Below are 13,431 nucleotides of genomic sequence, written 5' to 3'. Positions count from 1 at the left end.
CAGGCAAAGCAACACAATACCCTGGATAGAAGAATTCAAAGTGAGCTTTCTTAGCTTCGGTCCCCGTGAACAGGGAATTGACACAGAGGCTGGAGGCTTTTCACACTTGTTAGATCTTAGAATTCCTTCTCCTTGATACATAGCCTCATACAACTTTATACATGTTTTCCCCTTTTAATGGTTGGAGTCATACCTAGCACAAAGGAAGATGATTGTGGTTGTTGGAGGTCTGTCACCTCAGCTCCAGGACATCACTGCAGGAGTTCCTCAGGATAGCGTCCACAGCCCAACCATCTTCATCTGCTTCATCAATGACCTTCCTTCCATCATAAGGTCAGAAGTGGAGATGTTCACTGATGATTGCACATTGTTCAGCACCACTCAAGGCTCCTCAGATACTGAAGCAGTCCATGTCCAAATGCAGCAAGGCCTGGACAATAACCAGGCTTGGGCTGACAAGTAACAAGGAACATTCATGCCACACAGGTGCCAGGCAATGACCATCTCCAACAAGAGAGAATCTAACCATCGCCCCTTGACATCAATGGCATTACCATCATTGAATCCCCCACTATCAATGTCCTGGGAGTTACCATTAACCAGAAACTGAACTGGACTAGCCATATAAATACTGTGGTTACAAGAGCAGGTTGGAGGCTAGGAATCATGCGACAAGTAACTCATCTCCTGACTCCCCAAAGCCTGTCCACCATCTACAAGGCACAAGTCAGGAGTGTGATGGAATACTTTCCGCTTGCCTAGATGAGTACAGCTTCAACAACATTCAAGAAGCTCAACACTATTCAGGACGAAGCAGCCTGCTTGATTGGCACCACATCCACAAATATTCACTCCCTCCACCACCGACGCACAGTAGCAGCAGTGTGTACCATCTACAAGATGCTCTGCAGGAACTCACCAAGGCTCCTTAGGCAGTACCTTCCAAACCCACAACTGCTACTATCTAGGAGGACAAGGGCAGTAGATGCGTGGGAACACCACTACATGGAAGTTCCCTTCCAAACCACTCACCATCTTGGCTTGGAAATATATCGCCGTTCCTTCACTTTCATGGGGTCAAAATCTTGGAACTCCCTCCCTAACAGCACTGTGGGTGCACCTACACCACATGTACTGCAGCGGTTTAAGAAGGCAGCTCACCACCACCTTCCCAAGGGCAATTAGGGATGGGCAATAAATGCTGGCCTCGCCAGCATGAATAGAATGGGATCTTTCACAACCAACTTGGTGCAGCAAACCTCAGAAGGAACAGTGGAGAGAATCCGCGCAGGAGCCATGCCCCCTTTTTACAGCATGAGATGCCATATTCTGGTGAGTAAAGACTTTACATGTCCCAAGGCTTCTTTGAAAAACTATGGAGAGAAGGTAAGTGTGTATGGGGTTTGGGTGGGCGGAGGGGTAGGCTGGGTAAGTGGGTGGGGTAAGTAAGGGGGTTGGATGGGTGAGGTAAGTAGGTAAGGGGATGGGGTGGCATATGGGTAAGGTTGCAGGTGTGTAGGGTGACAGGATGCCAGGTGGGTGAGGTGGGTAGGGTGGCAGATGGGCGAAGTGGATAAGTGGGTTGGGAAGTAGTTAAGTCAGGTCTGGAGTGGTTGTCAGGTCGGGTCAGGGGGAGTTGAAGGTTCGAGGGAGGCTGGAGTCAGGTGGTGGGGTCGGGTCATGGAGGAAGTCAGGTCGGGGATAGTCCGGTCAGGTCTGGGACTAGGCGAGTCAGTTGGGGAGGGTTGGGGAGCCAGGGGGGCAGTTAGGGGGGGTCAGAGGGGTTGTCCAAGGGGATCAGTGGGGGTAGTCATCAGGTCAGGAGGGTCAGAGTGGCCAATGTAAGTGATTGGGAATGTCAGTTGTGTAGTTACCCAGGAGTTAGACTCGGATTTTCTGTCTAACATTTCCTGGGTAACAATTCAAGTAAGCAAGTCAGAGCCATCCTGAAGTCTAACTCAGAGTTGGAGACTTTTTTAGAGAGTCATGGAGATCAGGGGAATTGCCCATCAGAAGTTCAAACTTCCCTAGTAGTTCCCAGAGTCATTGCATTGGGACTTCTGAGGGGTCCTCTAGCACATCTTCCAGGATACATCCGGTCTCTGACCATCCAAAGACCAGAAGAGCTGGGCCACAGCTTTCCCCGTCAGTCTTTGGTTACATTTTACACTGGCTAGACCCCTTCTCATCCCATTGAAATTAGCCGTCTTCTAATTTAGATCGTTCCTTGCTCTTCTCTATTTACTTATCTAAACACTATATGATGATCACTCTTACCCAAGTGTTCCCCCACAGACACTTGGTCCAGCTCTTCTCCCAGCACTAGATCCAGTATTGCCTCCTTTCTAATTGGGCCGAGAACATACTGATCAAGGAAATTTTCCTGAATACATTTCACACATTCCACACATTCTTCCCCTCCTTTCCATAGAACTATAGAAAAGTTACAGCACAGAAGGAGGCCATTTGGCCCATCTTGTCCATGCCAGCCCGAGGACACCTAGCTGCCCTTTCTAATCCCACCTTCCTGCACCCAGCCCATAGCCCTGCAGCTTATAGCACTTAAGGTGCACATCCAGGTACTTTTTAAAAGAGTTTAGAGTTTCTGCCTCTACCACCAACTTGGGCAGCGAATTCCAGACACCCACTACCCTCTGCGTAAAAAAAGTTCTTCATGTCCCCTCTACACCTTCTGCCACTTATTTGAATCTATGCCCCCTGGTTCTGGAATTCTCTATCAAGGGAAACAATTTTATCCTGTCCACTCTATCTATTCCCCTCATAATTTTGTACACCTCAATCAAGTCACCTCTCAGCCTTCTTTGTTCTAAGGAAAATAACCCCAACCTATCCAATCTCTCCTCATAGCTACACTTTTCTAACCCTGGCAACATTCTTGTAAACCTCCTCTGCACTCTTTCCAGAGCCAAAAAGTCCTTCCTGTAATGTGGTGACCAGAACTGCACACCATACTCCAGTTGTGGCTTCACCAGTGTTTTATACAATTCCAACATTATATCCTTACTTTTATATTCTATACCTCTGCCACTGAAGGAGAGCATTCCATATGCCTTCTTTACAACCTTGTCTACTTGAACTGCTGCCTTCAGGGACCTGTGTACTTGTATGCCAAGATCTCTCACTTCATCTACCCCTATTCCCATTTATTGTGTAATCCCTGTAATTGTTTGACCTCCCTAAATGTATGACCTCACATTTCTCTATGTTAAAATCCATCTGCCACTTTACCACCCACTCCACCAACCCATCTATATCGTTTTGGAGATTATGGCTATCCTCTACACTATCCACTACTCGGCCAATCTTTGTGTCATCTGCAAATTTCCCAATCGTGCCCCCCACGTTCGCGTCCAAATCTTTAATATATAACACAAACACCAAGGGTCCCAACACCGAGCCCTGTAGAACATCACTTGAGACAACTTTCCATTCGCAAGGGCATCCATCGACCATTACCCTTTGTTTCCTGTTACAAAGCCAACCTTTTATCCAGTTTGCCACATTACCCTGAATCCCATGGGCTTTTACTTTCCTGACCAATTTGTCATGTGGGACCTTGTCAAATGCCTTGCTAAAATCCATGTACACAACATCCACTGCACTACCTTCATCAACCCTTCTTGTCACATCCTCAAAGAATTCAATCAAATTTGTGAGGCAAGACCTTCCTTTAACAAATCCATGCTGACCATCCCTGACTAGTCCATGCCTTTCCACATGACAGTTAATCCTATCTCTCAGGATTGATTCTACTAATTTGCACACCACCAACATAAAACTAACTGGCCTGTAATTGTTTGGCATTTCCTTTGATCCCTTTTTAAACAATGGAGCTACGTTTGCATTTCTCCAATCCTCCGGTACCTCCCCTGTATCTAGGGAAGATACATTAACATTATTCCATTCAACATTGTTGTAAATAAAGTCTTGCCCAATATCTCCACTCTATCAACATTGTCTGCAAAGACCTCAACATTAAAGTGAAATTTAAACACAAAATGCATTTTTAATAGTGAAAGTAAGATCCTGCTGGTAACACCATTGAATCAAAATAGGGGATTTCTTGACTTTGCCTTTGTCAAATAAGCTGAAGTTTAAAATGGAGACCACAACTTCATACAATGGAATGCAGGAGATACTGAGAAAAAATTCAACTACAGGAAGAGAGGTTAAAGGAGAGAGAAAGAAGAAATGTAGAAACTAGAGCATCAGAGAAAGAGTTTAAAGGAGCAAAATTCTAAAGGACTGTGTCATCTATACAGGATGAGGGCAAAGTCTGCATAAAAAGATCTGCATTAAGATACAGTCCATAAGAGAAGGAAAGAAAGATTTGCATTATTTAGTTTTGAAGTGTCGTCGCTGTAGGAAACGTGACAGCCAATTTGCCCACAGCAAGCCCCCACAACAAGACAATCTCTTTACTGATGTTGGTATCAAGACGATATTAGTTTGTCTCACTGCAATAAAGTTGAAGGAGGAAATCTTGCTAGTTTGTTAAATATTTTGAGCTTTGATTTTTAAAGCTTGCCCTCAGCCCAAAATAAAATCAGGCCCTGAATATTCTCAAATAAAGTGTGTCACCTCTTCAGCTTTCCCTCTTGTCTTACCTGTGAAGCTTACTTCTTCAGTAGGACGTGCAATCACTGGTTAACAGGAGCTCTTTCACTAAGTAACTCCTACGATTCAGTGCATGAGATCGATATCAATTATCAATTAAAAGATTCATCAAGAGATTGCAAGTATGCTGTCTTTGCTTTTGCTACCCTCCCACAAGTGGTTTTAAGTTCTCCAGTTATATTTTTATAGATTTAATTAGGAAGAAAAATATGGGCTCCATATCTCTCTACATTTGTTCGCACAGCTGCTATCAGTCATCACCATTTGTTTTGCATGCCACTAATGTTTTAACACATTCCTTTATCTACCCGGGATCACATTCAATCAATTCTTTTCTCTGACACCCTCCTGCTGCGCTAACAGCAATTTCAGCGCAGTATTATATAATTCCAATAAAATTCCAGCCTTTTCTTGGTCAGACATTCACTTTCCATGCTGCGTAAACTTGAGCTCTGCTGTCTGGATCCTAATTCGCACCAAGTCTTCACCCATCACCTCGGCTTTAAAATTCTCATCCTCGTTTTCAAATTTCCCCTTGGCCTCACCCTTCCCTAGCTCTATCATCTCCTGCAACGCCACAACCCTCCGAAATATTTTTATTCCTCTAATTCTGGCCTCTTGCCCATTCCCCATTTTGTTCCCTTCACCGTTGAGGGCCTCTACAATTACAAACATCACACCAACAAGCTCACGTTTCACTCAGACTGACAGCTGTTCAACCTTGAAAACAAAACTCCCTGATCAACACAAGATTCACTAATAGATTTCCCTTTCTGGTACAGGAGTAAGTGGCCCACAACACAAGGCAGCAGATTTCCCCCAAATGACGGACCAGCACATCTGTCTATGTTACTCTTAGCCACCCTCTTCCTCAATATATTTATAAAAAAACTTGGTGCTCTCTTTGATATCCAACGCGAATCTTTCCTTGTATTCTTCTTTAGTCATTTTTACCACTGTCTTCATATCCTTTTGCTGTTTTTGAATCTTATCTTTGCCACATAGTAACCCTTTCAGTTTTAGCCTCTGTTTCACATTGCATGTTGACCAAGGTTATTTCATTAAACTAGAGATTTTGCCCTTCGTGGGAATATACAGGTCTTGGATTCTACCAAATACTTTTATAAACATGTCCCCTATTCATTAGTCATTTTATCTGTTTATAATAATTCTGCCCTGTCAATTGTGGTCAATTCTTGCTTCTTTCCTCCAAAGTCATCCTTCCTTAAATTTAAGACTTGGTTTTTGACTTGCTCTTCTCTTTCTCAAACCCTAAGATTAAATTCTATCACAGTACTGCCAGTGTTAGCTAGCTTTATCTTACTGTTAAGATTATTGACTAACTCAGGCTCATTATGTACTACAAGAGGTCTTGTGGAATAGCGGGTAGCGTCCCTTCTTCAAGTCCCACCCCAGGACATAAAGGTTAAGGAAGGTGTGTCCATAATGTACCCAGACAGGTCAAGTATCAACCTGCAAATCCTTCCAATGCACAACAATGGCAGAAAGAGCTGGAGAGATTCCTGGCCAGCCATGTGATGGAAAGAACGATGAAGCTTCTACCATCACTATCCATAGCTCCAGGCTACAACATGCATGGAAAAGTGTATTTGGACTTTGAGTGAACTGTAACACATCACTTGCTATTAAATCTAAATGGCCTGATCTCTTATTGGTTCAGGAAATTGTGTGTCTGAGAGAAAGCTGAAGTCTCCTATTATAACTACTGTTTTCAATCTCTGCATTTATGTATCCTGCTAGTTTATCACTCACTGCTCTCTGAAGGTCTGTAAACAATTCCCACCCAAGTTTTGCATCCTTTCCTATTCCTCAATTTTACCCAGAGCATTTCTAATCATCCCCATTGGATATTTCCCTTTTCTAACATTGTAATAATGCTCCTCGTCAGTAATACTCAACCACCGCTTCCAATTTCCAAAAACATTCTGACCTAGAATATTTATTCCCCAGTCACGCCCAGCTTGAAGCCAAGTCCCAGTAATGGTCACTACTCTTCAAGCTGAATCGGCACCTCAAATTCACTTGTTTTATTTCTTCAGTATGTGCAATAGTGTATAGAACCTCGCATTGGGCAATAGGATCCGTCCTGCTTTTGTGCCCTTGTAGCTTTACAAGTGTGTTTTAGCTTATCACATGCCTTGTTTTTATCACCGCAGTTGTATTTTGATCATATATTTCATGATTGGTTCCTATTTTTTTTCTCTGAACCCGGTACACTTGTATTATCTTTAACCCTATTGATGACCTGGACTTTGCACTTGTCCCTGTTCTTATCCTTCAGGCTTTTTGTAAAGATTTGAGTCTGACCCCATGACCCACCCCCCTGCCCCCCCACCCCCCCCCCCCCCCCCCCCCCCCCCCCCCCCCCCAAACAACCCCCACAATCTTAAACAAAAACAGAATTACCTGGAAAAACTCAGCAGGTCTGGCAGCATTGGCGGAGAAGAACAAAGTTGATGTTTCGAGTCCTCATGACCCTTCAACAGAACTAAGTAAAAATAGGAGAGGGGTGAAATATATATATATTTGTTTTCAACCCTCACAGTCTTACACTTTCCACTATGACCTTGGTCCCAGCCAGGTTCGAGTGAAGTCTGTATGAGTGGTTCAGCTCCTTCCTGTTCCAGTGTTGGTGCCAGTTGTCCTGTGAAACTGAAATCCTCTTTCTCATACCAATCCATTAGCCATGTGTTAACTTTCCCAATCTGTTGGCCCCTTTCCAAATTGCAGTGGCTCAAGTAACCCTTTAGGTCCTGCTTTTTAAGTGAGCTCCGATCTCCTGGTATTCCCCCAGCAAGATCTCCTCCCTTTTCAAACTCACAACAAGATATCTCTGACCCTGGTACCAGGCAGGCATCACACTCTTTAGGACAATTGTGGCTACAGAGGATGCTATCAATGCAACTAATCCCTATAACTACTAGATAAGAAACAGGACTAGACCATTCGGCCCTTTGAATCTCCTCTGCCATTCAATAAGATCCTGACTTATCTTCTATCTCAACTCCTGCACCAGAACCCTTGATTCCCTCAGTATCCAAAAATCCATTCAATCTCTGTCTTGCGTATACTCAATAACTGGGCATCCACATCCCTCTAGGGTATAGAATTCCAAAGATTCACAATCTTTTGATGAAGAAATTTCTCTTCATCTCTGTCCCTTTATTCTGAGTCTGTGGCCCCGATTTCTAGATTCTCCAGTCAAGGGAAACATCCTCCCAGCATTTACACTGTCAAGGTCCTAAAGAATTTTATGTATCAATGAGATCACCTCTCATTATTCTAAGCAAGTGATTATAGACCCAGTTTGCTCAATCTCTCCTCATCGGAAAATCCCCTCATCCCAGGAATCAGTTTAGTGAACCTTCCCTGCTCTCCCCCTAAGGCAAGTCAGTCCTTCCTTAGGGCTAACAAGCCATTGGCCTTCCTCAGTACCTCCATGTTAACTTTCTGTCATTTGTCTACAATGACACCAGATCCCTCTGAACACGACCATTTTCCAGTATCTCATAATTATAAAACAATTCTGCTTTTCTATTTTTCCTACCAAGGTGGATAATTCTACATTATGCTCCATCTGCTTTATTCTTGCCCACTTAACCTGTCTATATCAATATGCAGCCTCTTTGTCTGCTCTTCACAGCTAACTTTCAAACCTAGTTTTGTATTGTTAGCAAACTTACAGACATTACACTCAGCCCTCTTATTTAAGTAATTGATAGAGATAATAAATTGTTGAGGCCCAAGCACTAATCCTTGCAACGCTCCAGTAGTTACAGCCTGCCATTCTGAAAATGACCCAATTCTACTCTCTGTTCTATGTCTGTAAACCAATCCTTGCTAATGTGTTGCCCAAAGCTCTTGATCCCTTTGTGTAATAATCCCTTAGGTGGCACCTAATTGAATGAGTTTTGAAAATCTAAATACACTACATCCACTGATTCCCCCTTACCAATCCTGCTAGTTATAACCTCAAAAAATTAAGATCTGTCAAACACAATTTCTCTTTTGTAAATCAGTGTTGATTCTACTCAATGATCTTATGATTTGCTATGTACTTGCGTTTTCCCTAACACTAATGTTAGGCTAAAACAAAAATAAAAATACCTGAAAATACTCAGGTCTGGCAGCATCTGCAGAGAGGAACACAGTTAATGCTTCAAGTCCATATGACTCTTCAACAGAACTAAGTAAAAATAGAAGAGAGGTGAAATATAAGCTGGTTTAGAGGGGGTGGGGAGGGGCGGGGTGGGACAAGTAGAGCTGGATAGAGAGCCAGTGATAGGTGGAGATAGCCAAAAGATGTCATAGACAAAAGGACAAAGCGGTGTTGAAGGTGATATTATCTAAGGAATGTGCTAACTAAGCGTAGAAAGCAGGACTAGCAAGGTACAGATAGCCCTAGTGGGGGTGGGGTGGGGTGAAGGAATCGAAAAAGGCTAAAAGGTAGAGATAAAACAGTGGATGGAAATACATTTAAAAATAACGGAAGTAGGTGGGAAAAGAAAAATCTATATAAATTATTGGAAAAAAGAGGGGGGGATTGGAAAGGGGTGGAGATGGAGGAGAGAGTTCATGATCTAAAATTGTTGAACTCAACATTCAGTCTGGAAGGCTGTAAAGTGCCTAGCCGGAAGATGAGGTGCTGTTTCTCCAGTTTGCGTTGAGCTTCACTGGAACAATGCAGCAAGCCAAGGACGGACATGTGGGCATGAGAGCAGGGTCGAGTGTTGAAATGGCAAGCGACACCTTCGATCTATCCGCAAGCATTACCCAGACCTCCCTGTCGCTTGCCATTTCAACGCTCCACCCTGCTCTCATGCCCACATGTCCGTCCTTGGGCTGCTGCATTGTTCCAGTGAAGCCCAACGCAAACTGGAGGAACAGCACCTCATCTTCCAACTAGGCACGTTACAGCCTTCTGGACTGAATATTGAGTTCAACAATTTTAGATCATGAACTCTCTCCTCCATCTTCACCCCCTTTTCAATCCCCCATTTTTTCCAATAATTTATATAGCTTTTTCTTTTCCCACCTATTTCCATTATTTTTAAATGTATTTCCATCCATTGTTTTATCTCTACCTTTCAGCCTTTTTTGATTCCTTCACCCCACCCCACCCCCACTAGGGCTATCTGTACCTTGCTCATTCTGCTTTCTACACTTAGTTAGCATACTCCTTAGATAATATCACCTTCAACACCTCTTTGTCCTTTTGTCTATGACATCTTTTGGCTATCCCCACCTATCACTGGCCCTCTCTCCAGCTCTACCTGTCCCAACCCAATTAAACCAGCTTATATTTCACCTCTCTTCTACTTTTACTTAGTTCCAGACTCAAAACATTAACTGTGTTCCTCTCTGCAGATGTTGCCAGACTTGCTGAGTTTTTCCAGGTATTTTTATTGTTGTTTTAGTTTCCAGCATCCTCAGTTTTTTGCTTTTATACTAATGTTAGGCTAACTGGCCTTTAGTTCCCCGTTTTTATTCTCCCTTCTTTCTTGAACAGTGGGGTTACATTTGTTGCCTTTCAATCCACGGGGACTTTTCTAGAATATAGGGAATTCTAGAAGATCAAACCAACACTGGAACCAGCTCTTTTAAAATCCTAAGGTATAAGGTACCATCAATTTCAGTTTTGTAGGCATTTAGTCCCTTTAATTTCTCCAGTGCTATTTCTTTATATTTTAAGTCCCTCATGCTCATAAGGCCCTTGGTTCCCCATTACTTCGGAAATAGTTTTGTATGTTCTACCATGAAGGCGGATGCAAAGTATTTGTTTAACATTTGCCATTTCCTTATTCTTCATCAGAATATTTCCTGTCTCTGCTTGTAAGGGACCCACATTACTTTTCACTGAATTCATCATTTTTGCACAATCTATTTTAGTGTTTCTTGCTAGTTTACTCACATTCTATCTTATCAATTTCTTGTTCATCCTTTCTGGATTCTAAAAACCCTCCCAAATCTATTCTGCTCCTCAAATGGACTATAGGCCCAGTTTACTAAATCTCTCCTGCAAGCCTAGCATTGTATTGTCAGCAAACTTGGAGACATTAGACTAGGGACTAGGGCCCCTTTCTAAGTCATCGATTGAGATAATAGCACAGATTATTTTGCACAGTGGACGGGTCAGGTGGGTTGTGGGGGGTGGTGGTGGGGGCAGGTGGTGGTGTTGTACCTGTGTTTTCATCCAAGCTGTGAATCTGTGTTCGAGTCAGTGATCAAAAAGTTTCCCTCCAAACCCTTTCTAATCTTTAACACACACTACAGTTCAATGCCTCTGAGCCAGAATGATTCAAGGCAGAGGCATTTCCTGTAAGTTTGGCACGTCCCAGAAGCTCTCATGTAGGAACGCATTTGTAAAATTAAAAACAAAGCAGCTCTAAGTGCAGAAATCTTAGAGCTATGTCTGGTTCTCAGCTACCAATCAATCTATTACTTGTAAAGCCTGACACATTCATAAAAATATAACATTACCTTGCAACTTGAAACTCTGATCACTGCTATGCCATTCAGAGCCGTGAGAATTTGTAACTCACTAGTTACCAAGAGAAATAAAGGTCAGTGCAAAGGGTTGAGTCTTTATTTGAATTGGCAATAGTCGAATAGAAACTCAGTGGCAGCTTGCAAGTCAGGTTTTTCAACTGACATCACTTAACCCCTTTAAAAGCTGAGTACTATTTGTTACTGATACGATTATTGCCGTAAACTATAATCAAAATGCACAGAAGGCCAATCAGCCCATCTTGCCTGTGCCCGCTCTGAGTTATCCACTTAGTCCCACTTGCCTGCTTATTCCTCATGGCCCTGCAAATCTCTCCTTTTCAAATATATATCCAATTCCTTTTAGAAAGTTACTATTGAATCTACTGGGAAATTGGACAGCAGCAATTACTGTGGCATCGCGATATTGCGATCTCCAGATAAATTTTCACCTTCGTCTATCACAGTTGACGTTTCTCCTTTAATGTAACGCAGGTTTTGATCAGGATATGTTCTTTGTCTCAGGGTAAATGTAGGAGTGCTGCATGTATGGCTTGGGCCTGTGCACAGTTCATATTGATCGAATTAAGATCTTGAGTATTGCTGAAAAAAAGAGACATACTGTCGAAGCTTTTCATCTTGCACTCATCAGGACAGACACAAGAATTCCAAACTCAAAGAGAATAACAATTTATACTGCATGAGAAGAGAGTGCTGATTGGTTGGCAATGGAATCTGACTGGTGGAGGCATTGCCATGGAAAATGCACCAGGGAACAATTAACTGCCAAGATTTTGTTTAAATATGTCAATGATTCCACATATACAACAGCTTCTAAAGTCAAAAGAATTCTCCCCTCTTCAAGTGTGAACCATGCTTAGAAGCACCAGAGTCCACTTGTATCTCCATGTTCGGGTTCTTAATCAAATTCAACTATTCGTGTGCCCACATTCTGCAAAGTTAAAGTATAAATTACCCAACTGAGTTAGAGTTGCACTAGGGAAAGTGAGGAAGAGCACCATTTAATTTTGGTCCAACACTTAACAGATGTGAAGGCCCTTCTGGCATTTGATGTTCACCCTCTGTTACCCTCATACTCTGATGTACAGACACTGTTAGAGGCATTGACACCACTTGATCTAGAAAACCAACTAGATAAGGCACCATTCAGATGGTCCCGTGTTGAATTCATTTTATCTTTTGCCAACTCACTTAGCCAACACACTCTCAAAGCTTTGTCTCAGGGTAAATGTAGGAGTGCTGCATGTATGGCTTGGGCCTGTGCACAGTTCATATTGATCGAATTAAGATCTTGAGTATTGCTGAAAAAAAGAGACATACTGTCGAAGCTTTTCATCTTGCACTCATCAGGACAGACACAGAGCTCTTAGGTTGCGAGATAATTCTCTATAAATATGTGTACAAACCCTTAACCTGTTTTCGGAAGTTCCTTTGGTAGCTTTTAATGGTGGTGTTACCCCATTTATTTTAAATATCTAAAATAGTGATCAAAGGGTTCTCACACTACTGCACTGTGCTCATATGTTCCTCCTCACGCAGTATGATTTCAAAGCCCAATTACAACAGCATGCTTCATCTTGTCCCATTGTTTCTGCTAACCAAATCTTTATAATGGTTCAACATAACTTCCCTGCTTTTGATTTCAATATCTCTATTTATGGAGCCCAAGATCCCATATGCTTTGCTAATTACTTTCTCAATATGTCTTGCTGCCTTCAACAATCTATGTATGAGGTCCCTCTGTCCCAGCTGTTACATTCTCCATAGAGACCGATGACTTGTAAAAAGAAATTCGAACTTCCAGTCAATAGCTGAAAGGATGATATATCAAGATGTCACATTGTAAGACTAAACACTACCTTTGGAGGTAACTTGTAGTTTAAACCACAAAATAGAACACTTTTCTTCTAGCATATAACCAAAACCACAGATATACTTTGCACCGTCCTTTACCACTCTCCCCTCAGCTAATGAATCGGTGTTCCTCTATGTTGAACACCACTTTGAGAAAGCACTGAGGGTGGCAAGGGCGCAGAATATACTCTGGGTGGGGGACTTTAATGTCCATCACCAAGAATGGCTCGTTAGCACCACTACTGTCAGAGTTGGCCGAGTCCTAAAGGGCATAACCATTAGACTGGGGCTGCAGCAGGTGGTGAGGGAACCAAAAGAGGAAAAAACATAGTTGACCTCATCCTCACCAACCTGCCTGCCGCAGATGCACCTGCCCGTGACGGTATCAGTAGGAGTGGCCACCAAGCAATC

The 13,431-nt window shown here is 42.7% G+C and overlaps 1 protein-coding gene across 5 annotated transcripts in view; it reads right to left on the bottom strand.

Annotated features, from left to right (window-relative positions):
* LOC121271999 (hydroxylysine kinase-like) overlaps window positions 1-13,431 on the bottom strand; it is a 54,961-nt gene that overhangs the window by 26,027 nt on the left and 15,503 nt on the right. The window contains exon 1 of one of the 5 annotated variants that reach the window (XM_041178304.1): window positions 11,140-12,590. The exons of 2 other annotated variants lie outside the window; for them this stretch is intronic. The gene's annotated coding sequence lies outside the window, so the exon portion shown is untranslated. Of the gene's footprint in view, window positions 1-193; window positions 241-11,139; window positions 12,591-13,431 lie in introns of those variants that run through there. 2 more of the 5 variants (XM_041178303.1, XM_041178306.1) reach the window with 2 other exon arrangements.

Source organism: Carcharodon carcharias, chromosome 32 (assembly GCF_017639515.1).
Source record: "Carcharodon carcharias isolate sCarCar2 chromosome 32, sCarCar2.pri, whole genome shotgun sequence".
Classification (NCBI taxonomy): domain Eukaryota; kingdom Metazoa; phylum Chordata; class Chondrichthyes; order Lamniformes; family Lamnidae; genus Carcharodon; species Carcharodon carcharias.
The sequence above is the reverse complement of the archived record's forward strand: the minus strand, read 5'-3'. Positions and strand labels throughout refer to the sequence as shown.